This window comes from Atheta coriaria, unplaced genomic scaffold (assembly GCF_025399875.1).
Source record: "Atheta coriaria isolate IRGN ID8LTWV9N9 unplaced genomic scaffold, Caltech_Dcor_3.1 hic_scaffold_4_pilon, whole genome shotgun sequence".
Classification (NCBI taxonomy): domain Eukaryota; kingdom Metazoa; phylum Arthropoda; class Insecta; order Coleoptera; family Staphylinidae; genus Dalotia; species Dalotia coriaria.
The window spans coordinates 2783496-2802916 of NW_027045446.1; the positions used below are offsets into that span (position 1 = coordinate 2783496).

General features: G+C 36.8%; 1 protein-coding gene and 2 long non-coding RNA genes across 5 annotated transcripts in view; 2 read left to right on the forward strand and 1 right to left on the reverse strand.

Annotated features, from left to right (window-relative positions):
- LOC135790504 (uncharacterized) lies at window positions 1-2870 on the forward strand. The gene is made up of 6 exons (XR_010547798.1): window positions 1-1288; window positions 1354-1503; window positions 1571-1733; window positions 1821-2003; window positions 2069-2520; window positions 2692-2870. It is a non-coding gene; the product is annotated as an uncharacterized lncRNA (long non-coding RNA).
- Window positions 1317-19421, reverse strand: part of LOC135790489 (serine/threonine-protein kinase Nek8-like) — a 23515-nt gene continuing 5410 nt past the window's right edge. Inside the window, exons 13-14 of one of the 2 annotated variants that reach the window (XM_065300708.1) lie at window positions 2443-2513; window positions 1317-1717 (exon numbers count right to left, since the gene is read on the reverse strand). The gene's annotated coding sequence lies outside the window, so the exon portion shown is untranslated. The remainder of the gene's footprint in view (window positions 1718-2442; window positions 2514-19421) is intronic. The other variant, XM_065300709.1, reaches the window with a different exon arrangement.
- Window positions 3521-9678, forward strand: LOC135790503 (uncharacterized). Of its 2 annotated transcripts, XR_010547797.1 has the most exons (5): window positions 3521-3792; window positions 3910-3947; window positions 4897-5346; window positions 5855-6239; window positions 6304-9678. It is a non-coding gene; the product is annotated as an uncharacterized lncRNA (long non-coding RNA). The 2 variants fall into 2 exon arrangements; XR_010547796.1 differs by having other exon boundaries at window positions 3523-3792; window positions 5855-9678.

Sequence of the window (19421 nt, forward strand, 5' to 3'; positions counted from 1 at the left end):
TATCACATTTTCAACAAATGAACTATTGTGCAGTGCCTTATTATTAGTGCGCGAGTGTTGCAATATACGTGTAGTGCGGGAGTGTTGTCTTATAGTGCGGGAGTGAAAATCGACTTTCTTCAGTTTTTACACTTACATACACATACACACCTTACACTTTTTGCTCTGTTCATGATCATTGTCAGAGTTCTCGGGTATTGGTGTGTTTCGGCACATCTTACCCACACACACACACATATCACATTTTCAACAAATGAACTATTGTGCAGTGTCTTATTATTAGTGCGCGAGTGTTGCAATATACGTGTAGTGCGGGAGTGTTTAATTATAGTGCGGGAGTGAAAATCGACTTTCTTCAGTTTTTACACTTACATACACATACACACCTTACACTTTTTGCCCTGTTCATGATCATTGTCAGGGTTTTTAGGGTATTGGTGTGCTTCGGCACACCTTACCTGACATTCTTAACACATAATACAAAACAAAATAAATTAAAATAACACAACATCAGGGTAGGTAACTAAGGATCAGGTAGAATCAATAGGAAACGCATAAAATGAAGAATGACAAGAAGAAGAACAGAAGAAACAAACAAATGGTTGGCAAAGAAAATTTACCCAACACGATGATACAATGAGCCTTGCATTAACAGAAAGAATCCAATATTAATTGTGAAAATCAAGAATTTCAACGAAACTAAATGGAATGGGTATGAATACCAACAACTGTAATAAATAATTGTGTTTGTGTGTTTTACTATAGTGCGCGAGTGTTTTTATATAGTGCGGGAGTGTGAAATTTAGTGTTATCAATATTAGTGTGAAATAGTGCTTCAGTGAAGATATTTGTTCTTACTCATCTATTCTGGATACAGCCGAATTACCTAAGCAGAAAAACTTCTACATCAGAGTCAAACAACATATTAAATTGATAAATTTTAGAATGAGATACGTCAAAATGGAATTGGATAAATACTGATACCAACGTTTTGTGCAGTGCAATGTATTATTAATAGTGCGTGAGTGTTGAATTATATTGTGCATTTCGTTAAACAAGTGTTAGTGCGGGAGTGCGCGAGTGTTGCAATATAGTGCGGGAGTGATGAGATATTTAATAATTTCTTTCCAGTTTGCACGAATTTTTTTCACTGCACGAAAGTCAATAGTCATGTTGCACGTTGTTATGTTTCACTTTTGAATGTGAAACAAGAAGATCCTTCCATCCTGAGGGCCATGAAGAGATAAGACGCTCTGTTGGAATATGGCACATTTCAAAAGAACTTGAGGTAAGTTACAATTAATTTTTAGTCGCAATAATATTTGATTTTATTTATTTTTTTATTGTTATCAGGAGCCGAAGAAGAATATGTTATCCGTCCACGCCGAGGTTGATCCTGATGGTCCAAAATCAGCCAGCTTTCCACCCTTGCGGGTCAGGGCCTGATGTGTATACCCATCAAGGAATGGGTTCCTACCCTTGCAAAGTCGGGGAGAAACTGAGGTAAATATTATAAGAATCAATTGTTTGTTATAAAACTATTTATGTGTGTGATTAATTTTATCCGTAGCTGACGAAGACTTAATGAGGTGCAGTTCTGTCCACGCCGAGGTCGATCCTGATGGTCTCGGCTCAGCTATCTTTCCGCCTTTGGGGGTCAGGGCCTGATGTGTATACCCATCAAGGAATGGGCTACTGCCCTCAGGGGTATGCAAACCTGGAAAGAAACTGAGGTGAGTTTTATTACAATCATTTTTTTACTACAAGACTTTTTATTTGCTTATTTTATTCTATTATATTTATATCTTATGTTAACTCAGCTGACGACGAAGAAGAAGAGGTCGATGTGATGCAGTTCCATCAACGCCGACGTCGATCCTTAAAAGGCCGGGACCTGTTGCAGCCAACTATTCGACCAGGAAAAGCCTCTGGGGGTCGTGTGTATACCCATCAAGGAATGGGCCACTACCTCCGGGGGTATGAACAGCCGCCAAGATGCTTAGGTAGGGATTATCACAATAAAATATTGCTCGTATCATTATTAATTTATTAATTTTCTTATTCACAGAAGCTGGATTACATTTCTTGCCACCGTTGGGATTCAACATGGGGAGCATGAGGGCAACATGCACATGAATCACACAAACATCGCATTTTTTAATTGCTTTAATATCTTTTAATTTTTTTAGTTTTGCAAAAATAACTTGAAAGTGAAGAAGACGAAACATTATAATGCAAAATGTCACATTCAGTGGTGAACAAAAATGGATCAACAATTGTCAGAATGAGAGGACTCAAAATTGTGTTTCATGTGTTCACAAGCAGTTCGTAGTGTAGTGTAGTGTAGTGATAGCAAGCACGTAGTTGTAGTTATAGTTGTAGTCGTAGACTAGAAGTAGTGTAGTGGACTGTGAAATGAACACTGAAATGCAATTTCCTTACTGTAACTATTGTTGACTCCATTTAATCAAAGATGTGAAGATGCAAATCGACATTAATTGTTCCGGAACGACCTGTAAGGTAACTTAATTTTACAATAGTCACATTTTTAAAATATCTGTAGAAAATCAGAAATGGATATAGCCAATTCTTGATTTGTATCAGTGATATCCATTTCTGGTTTTACATAAATTTAACCCTCTGATTATAAACTTATTTTTTATTTTAATACAACTATATTTACTGTTTTAGGAAGAAGCACTCAATCCTTGCCAAAATCGTGGTATACCAAGAGGGACACACAAAACATTTTGTTTTGATATTGCGATTTTTAAAGACATAAAATCGAGACATAATTACAATGTAACATAATTACTATTTAAAAAATTTATATAAGTTTTTGTGATAGAATTACAATTTTGTTTGAGTTACACATGTTTCGTCTCGAGGTCATCATTAGTAACGAGTTACTGAGGTTTTTGTATTATATTATATTTTATTTTATTATATTCTCTGCGATTCGTTCCTTTCTATCTCTTTTTGTTTACGAGATATTCGCAATTAAAATAAATCGTCAAAAAATGTAAAATTGCAAGTTTTAGCACTTTCACTCGCGTTTTTATACTATTTAGCCCATGAAATTAAATTATTTTAAATTTCCATCTGATAATAATAATATCAAATATAATTTTAATAATATAATAATAATTATAATAATATTATAATTAGATTAATTTTTGAATAAGTATATCCTATTGACTTCTATATTTGAAGTTTTGAGTTATGTGTAAAAATTGCTATTTGTTTAGATAGGGTGGTGCATGCGCACTCTCGTGTACGTGTGATACACGGACACGGCCACTTAAGTGCGTGACCACTCACTGATACATAGGCAATTGCTCACTGCCTCATATGTACGCCACACTTTTTGAAACGCTTTGTATTTTCTGGAGGTACCATAAAGTATTCTCAGGTAGCGCAACGATACATTTTTAACTAAAAATATTCCTGCGAGTGACAGTCGACGTGCACAGTTGTGATGCCGGCACGCAGCTGTTACTTCGTGCGGCACATAAGAATTCTCCGTCGAGTATTTGTGTTTCTCGTTGTAAAATCGGTATATTGCGTTATATTTTATTGAATTGCCGTGTTTGGTCATTCGGTAAATATTAATCGCGTATGTAATCTTCGGAATTCAATATTTTGTGTGTTTATTACATTTTCGCGTGGATTTCTGATCGGTTGTCGTCGGACGCCGGCCGGCAGACTTTGTGTGTGATAATAAATCATATCTTGGACTTGCGCGAACCATTTTTGACTTCTGCACAACTCGTTGGCTCAATGTGTTACCTGGTACGAATACTAATTTAAATAATTGTGAGAAGACGAAATTTATGGTAAACTTTGGGTTCCGCCGGAACTCATTGTCCGAAATTGTGTAACTAATGTTTTGTTTCTTCTTTATTTCAGTATCTTCTCACAATTGATTTGCGGTGTTCGATACACTGGTAAGTAAAGTTTTTATCATTCATAGTATCTGTTTTCCTGATTTCTTGCAATTAGAAAATTGATATCATCTGCGGAAATTTTTGCTTCAATAAAACTCAAATAATAAATCATAATTTCATGATTTAAATTTTAGTTCACTAGCATGAACTAAAAATCATAAAATAGAATTGTATTCGTTTTGAATCATATCAGCATTTGTGTATAAACCACTTTCTTATCGCATTCGCCGTGCGAGATGCTACGCGTAAGATCTCGTCGCGCTGTCGCATGCAGCACATTTTAGTTTAGTTCTTATCACAGGTACCTTGTTTATTGCAATTCGTGCACAAGGTCGCGTGCCATCGACGCGCCGCCGGATTTGCGCATCTATTGCAATTCTCGCACAAGGTCGCATGACATCGACGCGCTGGCTTTGCGCATCTTTTGTTTTTCGTGCCGGGTTTATACAGCAGGCACAGAGTCTTCTTGTTAACTGTCGCATCCTTGCGTGCGCAGTTTCGGCATGCTCTCTCTGTTGATTGATTGCAGCTAGTTTCGTGCCGGTCTCTGGTGTATCCAGACGTACCTATATCGCGCAACGCGTTTCGTTTTATCAGACTTCTATTTTCAAAGTTTGCATTATATTCGGTCATCAATCGACTTAGTCGTAATATGCATCTGCAGTGTTTTCTTAATAAGTAATTGTGCGTTTAATGTGCATAAATGTTTTTTTTGCTTGCTTCTGATGTTTATATTTCAAATTACAATGCTGCGGTTTTATTGTCGGTTATTATGGGACATGGTCGGTCGCTAGATCAATCGGAAATCTATTCGTGCTTGAGTAAGTTACTTTTATCTGACCAATGCGATACTCAGCACAGAAAGTTTGTTTTCTCCAATGTGTGAATATAATATTATCATATTGTATGAAATGTTTTTGTTTTAACTTATGTTTTCTTTTAATTACAGTACTTGCCGTACCCTTGCAATCCGATGAGCGCTGCATTGGTAAGTTTATAATTGAGTTATATGCCAAATGCAATTCGCACATAAGGTCGCGTTCCATCAACGCGCCGCCAAGTTTGCGCATCTATTGCAATTCACGCACAAGGTCGCGTGTGATCGACGCGCCGGCTTTGCACACCTCTTGCTTTCTTATCATAAACTGCCTCGTCGTTGCTTATGCAGCTTGCGGCCAGTTTTATGCCGGTCGCTGGTTGAGCCAGACGTATTTTGCGCGACTCGTATCGTTTATCCGGACTTCTACTTTCCAATTCGTATTATATTCGATCATCAATTGACTATTTAATTTTAACTTGACTTTAGTAACTTTAGTACTGTTATTTATTATTTGCGCGTAAGTGTATCGCGGCTATCTTGTTTACCTGTTGTGAAGTGCCGTCGGCCATCTTCCAATTGGTAAGAATTGCTATTTATTTTATTCTGCACTTGCGTAAATAACATTGGACTTCATTTAAAGTTAGAATAATAAATGTAATTGATTTAGTTTTCCGTTCTAAGCGGAAAAGTATCCTATGTAACGTCGCGTTTGCCGTGCCTGTGTTCGCCTTTCAGGCGCATCATGGCCGCCACCGGTATCGCAGCTCTGTTGCAAACAATACGGTCTTAAAACCTAACTAATACAGTAAACTCATATGAACGTTTGCATCTTTTATTAAATTCAAATTAAAATCTAAGCGTTTCTAACTTGTGCCGACATTGCCAGCTAGCATTGTGTTCTATCTTCTGACTATTGACGCTTATCGGTGTTTATTTACAACTAGTGTGTTCTTATCTCGTTCGCCGTGTGGAATGCACCGTGCACACACATTTCGACAACAAACATCGTGTTTTGATGCACGAATTGATAACATTCTTTTATTTTGCATTTATATAACATGTTTTAACTTTTATTCATTTATTATAGTAATTGAAGAAATACCAGTGAGGGCCAGTGACGTTCCATGAGTTACAATACACAGGGTGAGAGTTCATGTGTGAGATTATAATTAAATTCTTCATTTCATGGGCATAGTTCAGTTTCGCGTCATTGTATTTGTCATTCCGGTTTGAATTTATATAAATTTAATGCATTGCCCGCCTGGAAAATGCTTATTTTTACAGATGTTTAATGTTTACACTGGAATGCCCCTGATATGCGAATTTATTGACATTTCTTTTCGGTTTGCTCCTCCGACTGATCTGAGATGCTAGGCCGGTTGGTGCATGAAAATAAAACAGATAAAAATATATTTATTCCGTACCCTACAACTTGCCCACGAGAATTGTTTGACTTCTACTTATTTATCGGTGTTAGTATTTCTATTCTTTAGATTAAATATTTCATTGAATTAATTTGATTTGTTCTTACCGCAGTTTTACTTGATCGGGAATTTCCCTTCAGTACAGTTCAACCATTTTCCAAATTTCGAGTTTTGTAATGTCGATTCATGCGAACAATTCTTGTTTTAATGCAAATCCATTCTCTGATATGTTTGCTACTTGACATCAATACTTGTTCTACGATTCTCAATCTCATGATTTGCACTCCTGGTAAGTCTCATCATATTTTTGTATACTTAGTATATGTACAGTATGTATGTATGTTTGATACTTCTGATTGTCAGTATTTGGTATAATTTTGTATATTTCCGTTATTCTATGCGAACTCTGCGACCTAGTAACTTCAGCGGGGCGTCAAAAAAGCAGCATTAAAATCTCCGCCGGGTGGTATTTGTTAGCGGTAGAAGTGACTCGATTCAGGGCACCCTACGAGGCTCGCGGTAAAAGTGACTCGTGTTCAGGGCACCGTAGGAACCCGCAAAAATTTGAATGAAAGGCTGATTTTTGTCACTCGTTCCGCTAGGAATTGTAGTTTTTTTGTTATAATGCGCGAACGCGGTGTTGCAATAGGTTCGGATTAATTTTTCCAGATGCAGAATTTAATTCTGCATCTTCCAGTATGAAAATGTTTTGCCAGAAAATTCCGTAACGCGAGTTAGAATGAAAGTTGTGTTTTCGCCGTAGTACTTGTTGCGCTAGGAATTGTAGTTTTTTTGTTATAACACGCGAACACGGTGTCACAATTAGTTCGGATTAATTTTCCCAAATGCAGAATTTAATTTTGCATCTTCCAGTATTAAAATGTTTTGCCAGAAAATTCCGTAACGCGAGTTAGAATGAAAGTTGTGTTTTCGCCGTAGTACTCGTTGCGCTAGGAATTGTAGTTTTTTTGTTATAACACGCGAACGCGGTGTCGTAATTAGTTCGAATTAATTTTCCCAAATGCACTTTTAATTTTGCATCTCCCAGTATAAAAATGTTTTGCCAGAAAATTCCGCAACGCGAGTTATAATGAAAGTTGTGTTTGCGCCGTAGTACTCGTTGCGCTAGGAATTGTAGTTTTTTTTATTATAACACGCGAACGCGGTGTCACAATTAGTTTGGATTGATTTTCTTAAATGCAGAATTTAATTTTGCATCGTCCAGTATAAAAATGTTTGGTCATAAAATTCCGTAACGCGAATTACAATGAAAGTTGTGTTTGCGCCGTAGTACTCGTTGCGCTAGGAATTGTAGTTTTTTTATTCTAACACGCGAACGCGGTGTCACAATTAGTTTGGATTAATTTTCTTAAATGCAGAATTTAATTTTGCATCTCCCAGTATAAAAATGTTTTGCCAGAAAATTCCGTAACGCGAGTTATATTGAAAGTTGTGTGTGTGTGCACTAGTACTCGTTGCGCTAGGAATTGTAGTTTTTTTGTTATAACACGTGAACGCGGTGTCAAAATAAGTTCGAAATTATTTTCCATAATGCGGAATTGAATTCTGTATGTCCCTCTATTGAAATTTATTGCAAGAAAATTCCGTAACGCGAGTTATATTGAAAGTTGTGTGTGTGTGTACTAGTACTCGTTGCGCTAGGAATTGTAGTTTTTTGATATAACTCGCGAACGCGGTGTCACAATAAGTTCGGAATAATTTTCCTATATGCAGAATTTAATTCTGTATCTTTCTGTATTGAAATTTATTTTAAGAAAATTTTGTAACGCGAGTTATACAACTTTTAATTATTTTTATATCTTATCTGATAGAGAATTTTTCAAATCTATCTCTTTTAGTTTGGAATATATTCGCTATCGAAAATAGTTGTTATCTTGCCCATTTTTTTTCTTATGAATTAAAATTTCCGTTCTTAGATTTCCAATTTAACTAGCTTATTTTATAGGGAATTATCTGTAGATTAAGACTCTGCCAATATCTTCTAAACAGGTTTTAAATATAGACAGTATTTAATTCTGGATTATAGAATACATTATTTATACGAATAAAAGAGTAGTATGTTCATAATATAATTGTTTTTTATTGCATTAGACTGTATCAACAACATGAATTGTTCATAGTTCTCACTCTTGACTATTATCGGTGTTTGTGTACAAACAACTTGCTTTTTTATCGAGTTGCAGCGCGTCCGTCGCGCTCAGCCTTGCTTGTGCTATTTCCTCCTTAGTCGATAGTGCGCTGCGGCGTGGTGTGCACGCGTTTACTTGCGCGGAGGTTTTCGGGTTATCGCGTTTCTTGTGAATTTAAATTGGTAGTTGAATTATAATTGGTCAGCAATGATAGGATTTAGAATTAACAGGCGAGTGCGGCGGGCAGTTAATGTTTTATCGCGCGTGGAATCCAGAATTGCGTGGTTTTACAATGTACGCACGTGTTTGCTGTCGGCCGTCGGATATCTTCCGTCGGCTAAGAATTCCTAGTGGATTTGTTTTGTGTATTTATTTAATTGTTAATTTGAAGAAACATCATTTACATTATGGGTGTCTCTTGTGGATTATTTTACCTGCGAAGGCGTAAGAATATGTGTAACGTAAATACTACATTCTATTAACATTTGACGAATGAAACAGCAAATGTAAATTCATCACCAGATAAGGAAAAGCAATCAGTCAAATAACTAAACACTCTGAAAATAAGTAGAAATAGTTGTCACATTGTCGCATATAATCCGCGTTGTATTACAAGTATTGGAATATTGTCGCGTTCCGTCAGCTGGGATTCACTCCCGTTAGATTCCGTTTTTTGTGCCTGATTGGTGCTTTTGTATTTATTATTATATATATTATTTATTATTCTGCCTCTAATTGGCTTTACGTGTTTGTTAATTTGTGTGTTCAAGAAATATTAGGCTAGTATTGCTTTAAAAGATGACAAATAATATTATAATTATTAATAAATGTATTATTTATCATGTTTCTCTCCCCGCACATATCACTTCTAGATATCCAGGAGGAGACAGTTATTAACTCTTGTATTTTTGATTTTTTTTGTATCACCCTGTATAAAAATTTTCTTTAATGTCCAGTGAAAATTTTGCAATCTTTATTGTTTTCGGGGGTATTTCTTTTTGAATTGAATTTTTTTTATGATAACACCTTGTATGTATTCCTTTATGCTCAGTGAAAAATGAGAAATCTCTATTGTTTTGGGGTGATTTTCTTTTTTAATTGAAGATTTTCTTTCGAAAACACCCTGTATTTAATTTTCCACTGATGTCACGCGAAAACAATGCGCAATTTGCTATTTTCCAGTGTTATCTTTTGAAATTTCGCAGCCGTTAGCATAGCGCGGCTATGCAGGTCATAAACATGTTTTAAAATGACGTCATATGTCTTGTAACTATTGAACATACAAGTTATGAACTTATATTGTATTTAGTTTGTTAATAAAGAAATGTTAAAGGCAATGGCTGTGTCTTATGACTTGTGCACCCCTTCTTTCTATCATTTCAGGTACAGGTCACAACTTGTAAAGTATTTCTCAAGGCTGTGGTCGGTCCTGAGAGCGTCGACACTAAGGAATATCTCTACAAGTCCTTATAAGAAGTTCTCCCACTCGGGGGATGATCCCCACTATAAAAATTGTTAAGGTATCCTGTATGATTTATGTTCTCCATCTTTCATTTCAGCCACAGGTCAGACCTTGTAAGAATATTTTTAAGTGTCCCCTCTCTTGAGGCGACTTAAAAATTAGAAATATTTTTACAAGTTCTTAAAAGGATGTTTTTATAAGGAGTTCCCTCTCTCTGGGGATGATCCCCCCACCATAAAAATTGTTGATATGCCTGACTATTTCGGGGATGAAGCGCAGAGACATCGTAGCTGTAGGATGGGCCGGGAGCAATGGACGGATCGAAGCAGTGGGCGATCGACCAGAGCGCCTCCGGCGCTCTGGGAGATCGACCGTAGACTGTCTTATAACGACACGTGCCAAAAAATTTAAAAATCTGATCCTCTCCTGTTCTCTTTCTTCTATCTTCTCCTCTTCTCTACTACTACTACTTCTTTCTTCTTGTTCTCCTATTTCTCTGTTCTCTGCTCCTCCACTTACTTGCTCTTACTTCTCATATTGCCTTCACTTGTATTTCAATTTCTCTTACATTTTGTTGCAATTCATATATGCAACCCAAATTACACCTGATATTTTTATATTTGAGAAAAATGCCTTCTATACCTGAGATTCGATCCGTGTCTGCTGGCATGCCAGCAGGTGCACCTCTCCACTCGACCACCGAGTGTTTTTATCATTGATATTTGATTCTTCTATTTATGTTTCTACTTTATTCTACTTTTTAAAAACAACAACACAAGTTTTAGCTATATTCCACTCGCTACACGCGCATAAGATTTATATGCAATATTATTTAAGACGTCAATACTGAAAACGACAAAGGGGATACTACAAAGAAATATGTAAGAAATATAATATATAAGAAATATATAACATTTAACAATAGATACATTTTTTTAAATAAAAAATATTGGCAGTTATTAAATTCTATCGCAGTAAAGACTTGCCTTAAAATTAGCGCATCTCCAAAACTTCCGCTATAAATATTGCAAACTCCATTAGTGCACTCACAAACTTCCTCGCTGGATACCAGCGCCTACTTGCACGAGATAATTATAAAAGATAACCGTTTGACACGCGCTTCGGAAAACCGAAATTGAATCCGCGATTGAAAAACATCCAACGCGTGCAATCACACTTTTAAAACCCCGGTCACGTCCGATTCTAGTATATGCCGTCGATTGTTTAACGAATATAACTTTAGTTAATTATACATCGATCTGCCTAAATATGATCGGACAAAATAGAACTAGTCGCGATGAACACGCATGGTTTACTCGACGACCGGAATGAAACTGCCGAGTACACTGAGCTGTACGCAGCCAACGCCGACATCATGCGGCCACTATCACTGTTGCGATACGCTCGCTGAACGCGACAAAAAAATTGTTTACACGCAAAATATCGGCACGTACTTCGTGCCAGCATAGCAGTGCAAGTTTTGGCGCTATTAACGCCCTGTGCAAATTTTCTACTTCTACGACTTTTCAACTGCAAATCATTATTCCCAATATTCCCAATATCGTTTTCCACCACAACTTTTCAAAGATTACCTAAGTTACTGAAATTGTAGATCAATTTAAGGGCACTTCCCGACCCTTGATGGTATCAAAATGTAGTCTATTTGATTAAGCAACTATTTCTCTCTGATCTGAAGAATACAAAATAGAAATCGAGCCAGAGAAACACAAGATACAGACCATTTTCCACCAGAACTTTTCAAAAATAAGCAAAATTGATGAAATTGGAGATCACTTTAAAGGCACTTCCCGACCCTTGATGGTATCAAAATTTCCACGACGAAACATGAAAAATATTGAAAATTACCTAATTTTGAAGCCAGTTTTAAGGGTGTTCCCGGCCGAATTCTAGGGGAGTCAAATGCGTGTCGTTTAAAACAACTCTTTTTCTACAATAACTAAAATGAACACCCCAATAGCGCAAACCGTTCCCGAGATATGACCTAATTTCCACAACGAAACATGAAAAATATTGAAAATTACCTCATTTTGAAGCCAATTTTAAGGGTGTTCCAGGCCGAATTCCGGGGGTGTCAAATGCTAATCATTTAAAACAACTCTTCTTCTACAATAACAAAAAATGAACATCCCAATAACGCAAACCATTCCTGAGATATGAGCAAATTTCCAAGACAAAACATGTAAAATATTGAAAATTACCTAATTTTGAAGCCAATTTTAAGGGTGTTCCCGGCCGAAATCCGGGGGTGTCAAATGCGTTTCGTTTAAAATAACTCTTCTTCTACAATAACAAAAAATGAACACCCCAATAACGCAAACCGTTCTCGAGATATGAGCCAATTTCCACGGCAAAACATGAAAAATATTGAAAATTTACTAATTTTGAAGCCAGTTTTAAGGGTGTTCCCGGCCGAAATCCGGGGGTGTCAAATGCGTATCGTTTAAAACAACTCTTCTTCTACAATAACAAAAAAAGAACACCCCAATAACGCAAACCGTTCTCGAGATATGAGCCAATTTCCACGACAAAACATGAAAAATATTGAAAATTTACTAATTTTGAAGCCAGTTTTGAGGGTGTTCCCGGCCGAATTCCGGGGGTGTCAAATGCTAATCGTTTAAAATGACTCTTCTTCTACAATAACAAAAAAAGAACACCCCAATAACGCAAACCGTTCTCGAGATATGAGCCAATTTCCACGGCAAAACATGAAAAATATTGAAAATTTACTAATTTTGAAGCCAGTTTTAAGGGTGTTCCCGCCCGAAATCCGGGGGTGTCAAATGCGTTTCGTTTAAAATAACTCTTCTTCTACAATAACAAAAAATGAACACCCCAATAACGCAAACCGTTCCGGAGATATGACCCAATTTCCACGACGAAACATGAAAAATATTGAAAATTTACTAATTTTGAAACCAGTTTTGAGGGTGTTCCCGGCCAAATTCCGGAGGTGTCAAATGCTAATCGTTTAAAATGACTCTTCTTCTACAATAACAAAAAAAGAACACCCCAATAACGCAAACCGTTCTCGAGATATGAGCCAATTTCCACGGCAAAACATGAAAAATATTGAAAATTTACTAATTTTGAAGCCAGTTTTAAGGGTGTTCCCGGCCGAAATCCGGGGGTGTCAAATGCGTATCGTTTAAAACAACTCTTCTTCAACAATAACAAAAAAAGAACACCCCAATAACGCAAACCGTTCTCGAGATATGAGCCAATTTCCACGACAAAACATGAAAAATATTGAAAATTTACTAATTTTGAAGCCAGTTTTGAGGGTGTTCCCGGTCGAATTCCGGAGGTGTCAAATGCGTATCGTTTAAAATAACTCTTCTTCTACAATAACAAAAAATGAACACCCCAATAACGCAAACCGTTCTCGAGATATGAGCCAATTTCCACGGCAAAACATGAAAAATATTGAAAATTTACTAATTTTGAAGCCAGTTTTAAGGGTGTTCCCGGCCGTAATCCGGGGGTGTCAAATGCGTATCGTTTAAAACAACTCTTCTTCTACAATAACAAAAAATGAACACCCCAATAACGCAAACCGTTCCCGAGATATGACCCAATTTCCACGACAAAACATGAAAAATATTGAAAATTACCTAATTTTGAAGCCAATTTTAAGGGTGTTCCCGCCCGAAATCCGGGGGTGTCAAATGCGTTTCGTTTAAAATAACTCTTCTTCTACAATAACAAAAAATGAACACCCCAATAACGCAAACCGTTCCGGAGATATGACCCAATTTCCACGACGAAACATGAAAAATATTGAAAATTTACTAATTTTGAAACCAGTTTTGAGGGTGTTCCCGGCCAAATTCCGGAGGTGTCAAATGCTAATCGTTTAAAATGACTCTTCTTCTACAATAACAAAAAAAGAACACCCCAATAACGCAAACCGTTCTCGAGATATGAGCCAATTTCCACGACAAAACATGAAAAATATTGAAAATTTACTAATTTTGAAACCAGTTTTGAGGGTGTTCCCGGCCAAATTCCGGAGGTGTCAAATGCTAATCGTTTAAAATGACTCTTCTTCTACAATAACAAAAAAAGAACACCCCAATAACGCAAACCGTTCTCGAGATATGAGCCAATTTCCACGACAAAACATAAAAAATATTGAAAATTTACTAATTTTGAAGCCAGTTTTGAGGGTGTTCCCGGCCGAATTCCGGAGGTGTCAAATGCGTATCGTTTAAAATAACTCTTCTTCTACAATAACAAAAAATGAACACCCCAATAACGCAAACCGTTCCGGAGATATGACCCAATTTCCACGACGAAACATGAAAAATATTGAAAATTACCTAATTTTGAAGCCAATTTTAAGGGTGTTCCCGGACGAAATCCGGGGGTGTCAAATGCGTTTCGTTTAAAATAACTCTTCTTCTACAATAACAAAAAATGAACACCCCAATAACGCAAACCGTTCCCGAGATATGACCTAATTTCCACCGCAAAACATGAAAAATATTGAAAATTACCTAATTTTGAAGCCAATTTTAAGAGTGTTCCCGCCCGAAATCCGGGGGTGTCAAATGCGTTTCGTTTAAAATACCTCTTCTTCTACAATAACAAAAAATGAACACCCCAATAACGCAAACCGTTCCGGAGATATGACCCAATTTCCACGACGAAACATGAAAAATATTGAAAATTACCTAATTTTGAAGCCAATTTTAAGGGTGTTCCAGGCCGAATTCCGGGGGTGTCAAATGCTAATCATTTAAAACAACTCTTCTTCTACAATAACAAAAAATGAACATCCCAATAACGCAAACCATTCCTGAGATATGAGCAAATTTCCAAGACAAAACATGTAAAATATTGAAAATTACCTAATTTTGAAGCCAATTTTAAGGGTGTTCCCGGCCGAAATCCGGGGGTGTCAAATGCGTTTCGTTTAAAATAACTCTTCTTCTACAATAACAAAAAATGAACACCCCAATAACGCAAACCGTTCTCGAGATATGAGCCAATTTCCACGGCAAAACATGAAAAATATTGAAAATTTACCAATTTTGAAGCCAGTTTTAAGGGTGTTCCCGGCCGAAATCCGGGGGTGTCAAATGCGTATCGTTTAAAACAACTCTTCTTCAACAATAACAAAAAAAGAACACCCCAATAACGCAAACCGTTCTCGAGATATGAGCCAATTTCCACGACAAAACATGAAAAATATTGAAAATTTACTAATTTTGAAGCCAGTTTTGAGGGTGTTCCCGGTCGAATTCCGGAGGTGTCAAATGCGTATCGTTTAAAATAATTCTTCTTCTACAATAACAAAAAATGAACACCCCAATAACGCAAACCGTTCTCGAGATATGAGCCAATTTCCACGGCAAAACATGAAAAATATTGAAAATTTACTAATTTTGAAGCCAGTTTTAAGGGTGTTCCCGCCCGAAATCCGGGGGTGTCAAATGCGTTTCGTTTAAAATAACTCTTCGTCTACAATAACAAAAAATGAACACCCCAATAACGCAAACCGTTCCGGAGATATGACCCAATTTCCACGACGAAACATGAAAAATATTGAAAATTTACTAATTTTGAAACCAGTTTTGAGGGTGTTCCCGGCCAAATTCCGGAGGTGTCAAATGCTAATCGTTTAAAATGACTCTTCTTCTACAATAACAAAAAAAGAACACCCCAATAACGCAAACCGTTCTCGAGATATGAGCCAATTTCCACGGCAAAACATGAAAAATATTGAAAATTTACTAATTTTGAAGCCAGTTTTAAGGGTGTTCCCGGCCGAAATCTGGGGTGTCAAATGCGTATCGTTTAAAACAACTCTTCTTCAACAATAACAAAAAAAGAACACCCCAATAACGCAAACCGTTCTCGAGATATGAGCCAATTTCCACGACAAAACATGAAAAATATTGAAAATTTACTAATTTTGAAGCCAGTTTTGAGGGTGTTCCCGGTCGAATTCCGGAGGTGTCAAATGCGTATCGTTTAAAATAACTCTTCTTCTACAATAACAAAAAATGAACACCCCAATAACGCAAACCGTTCTCGAGATATGAGCCAATTTCCACGGCAAAACATGAAAAATATTGAAAATTTACTAATTTTGAAGCCAGTTTTAAGGGTGTTCCCGGCCGTAATCCGGGGGTGTCAAATGCGTATCGTTTAAAACAACTCTTCTTCTACAATAACAAAAAATGAACACCCCAATAACGCAAACCGTTCCCGAGATATGACCCAATTTCCACGACAAAACATGAAAAATATTGAAAATTACCTAATTTTGAAGCCAATTTTAAGGGTGTTCCCGCCCGAAATCCGGGGGTGTCAAATGCGTTTCGTTTAAAATAACTCTTCTTCTACAATAACAAAAAATGAACACCCCAATAACGCAAACCGTTCCGGAGATATGACCCAATTTCCACGACGAAACATGAAAAATATTGAAAATTTACTAATTTTGAAACCAGTTTTGAGGGTGTTCCCGGCCAAATTCCGGAGGTGTCAAATGCTAATCGTTTAAAATGACTCTTCTTCTACAATAACAAAAAAAGAACACCCCAATAACGCAAACCGTTCTCGAGATATGAGCCAATTTCCACGACAAAACATGAAAAATATTGAAAATTTACTAATTTTGAAACCAGTTTTGAGGGTGTTCCCGGCCAAATTCCGGAGGTGTCAAATGCTAATCGTTTAAAATGACTCTTCTTCTACAATAACAAAAAAAGAACACCCCAATAACGCAAACCGTTCTCGAGATATGAGCCAATTTCCACGACAAAACATAAAAAATATTGAAAATTTACTAATTTTGAAGCCAGTTTTGAGGGTGTTCCCGGCCGAATTCCGGAGGTGTCAAATGCGTATCGTTTAAAATAACTCTTCTTCTACAATAACAAAAAATGAACACCCCAATAACGCAAACCGTTCCCGAGATATGACCCAATTTCCACGACGAAACATGAAAAATATTGAAAATTACCTAATTTTGAAGCCAATTTTAAGGGTGTTCCCACCCGAAATCCGGGGGTGTCAAATGAGTTTCGTTTAAAATAACTCTTCTTCTACAATAACAAAAAATGAACACCCCAATAACGCAAACCGTTCCCGAGATATGACCTAATTTCCACCGCAAAACATGAAAAATATTGAAAATTACCTAATTTTGAAGCCAATTTTAAGAGTGTTCCCGCCCGAAATCCGGGGGTGTCAAATGCGTTTCGTTTAAAATACCTCTTCTTCTACAATAACAAAAAATGAACACCCCAATAACGCAAACCGTTCCGGAGATATGACCCAATTTCCACGACGAAACATGAAAAATATTGAAAATTACCTAATTTTGAAGCCAATTTTAAGGGTGTTCCCGGACGATATCCGGGGGTGTCAAATGCGTTTCGTTTAAAATAACTCTTCTTCTACAATAACAAAAAATGAACACCCCAATAACGCAAACCGTTCTCAAGATATGAGCCAATTTCCACGACAAAACATGAAAAATATTGAAAATTTACTAATTTTGAAACCAGTTTTGAGGGTGTTCCCGGCCAAATTCCGGAGGTGTCAAATGCTAATCGTTTAAAATGACTCTTCTTCTACAATAACAAAAAAAGAACACCCCAATAACGCAAACCGTTCTCGAGATACGAGCCAATTTCTACGACAAGACATGAAAAATAATGAAAATTTACTAATTTTGAAGCCAGTTTTGAGGGTGTTCCCGGCCGAATTCCGGAGGTGTCAAATGCGTATCGTTTAAAATAACTCTTCTTCTACAATAACAAAAAATGAACACCCCAATAACGCAAACCGTTCTCGAGATATGAGCCAATTTCCACGGCAAAACATGAAAAATATTGAAAATTTACTAATTTTGAAGCCAGTTTTAAGGGTGTTCCCGGCCGAAATCCGGGGGTGTCAAACGCGTATCGTTTAAAACAACTCTTCTTCTACAATAACAAAAAATGAACACCCCAATAACGCAAACCGTTCCCGAGATATGACCTATGTTCCACCGCAAAACATGAAAAATATTGAAAATTACCTAATTTTGAAGCCAATTTTAAGGGTGTTCCCGCCCGAAATCCGGGGGTGTCAAATGCGTTTCGTTTAAAATAACTCTTCTTCTACAATAACAAAAAATGAACACCCCAATAACGCAAACCGTTCCGGATATATGACCCAATTTCCACGACGAAACATGAAAAATATTTAAAATTACCTAATTTTGAAGCCAATTTTAAGGGTGTTCCCGGACGAAATCCGGGGGTGTCAAATGCGTTTCGTTTAAAATAACTCTTCTTCTACAATAACAAAAAATGAACACCCCAATAACGCAAACCGTTCTCAAGATATGAGCCAATTTCCACGACAAAACATGAAAAATATTGAAAATTTACTAATTTTGAAACCAGTTTTGAGGGTGTTCCCGGCCAAATTCCGGAGGTGTCAAATGCTAATCGTTTAAAATGACTCTTCTTCTACAATAACAAAAAAAGAACACCCCAATAACGCAAACCGTTCTCGAGATATGAGCCAATTTCCACGACAAAACATGAAAAATATTGAAAATTTACTAATTTTGAAGCCAGTTTTGAGGGTGTTCCCGGCCGAATTCCGGAGGTGTCAAATGCGTATCGTTTAAAATAACTCTTCTTCTACAATAACAAAAAATGAACACCCCAATAACGCAAACCGTTCTCGAGATAAGAGCCAATTTCCACGGCAAAACATGAAAAATATTGAAAATTTACTAATTTTGAAGCCAGTTTTAAGGGTGTTCCCGGCCGAAATCCGGGGGTGTCAAACGCGTATCGTTTAAAACAACTCTTCTTCTACAATAACAAAAAATGAACACCCCCCATAAAGCAAACCGTTCCCGAGATATGACCTAATTTCCACCGCAAAACATGAAAAATATTGAAAATTTACTAATTTTGAAGCCAGTTTTGAGGGTGTTCCCGGCCGAAATCCGGGGGTGTCAAATGCGTTTCGTTTAAAACAACTCTTCTTCTACAATAACAAAAAATGAACACCCCAATAACGCAAACCGTTCCCAAGATATGACCCAATTTCCACAACGAAACATGAAAAATATTGAAAATTACCTAATTTTGAAGCCAATTTTAGGGTGTTCCCGGCCGAAATCCGGGGGTGTCAAATGCGTTTCGTTTAAAATAAGTCTTCTTCTACAATATCAAAAAATGAGCACCCCAATAGCGCAAACCGTTCCCGAGATATGACCTAATTTCCATGACGGAACATGAAAAATAATGAAAATTAATTACGGGGCGGCAAAGGCGCGTCGGTTAAAATGACTCTTTCTTTGTTACCACTAAATACTGGCGGTATCCGATTGTATTAAAAAACCCAATTACCGAATTAAATTAAATGCACAAGTAACGTGGCGAGCTGAAGCTTTTGGTACAGCTAGCACAGTCTAGCGACAATTTGACTATAAAATATGAAATGACAATTTTGAAGTCGATTTTGAGAAATTTGAGGAAAATATACAGAGTGTTACAAAAAGAAAATGCCATGTTTAAAAAGGAAAACATCAGGAAAGACGTTCAACCCTGTTATTCGACAGAAAATATCTATAAA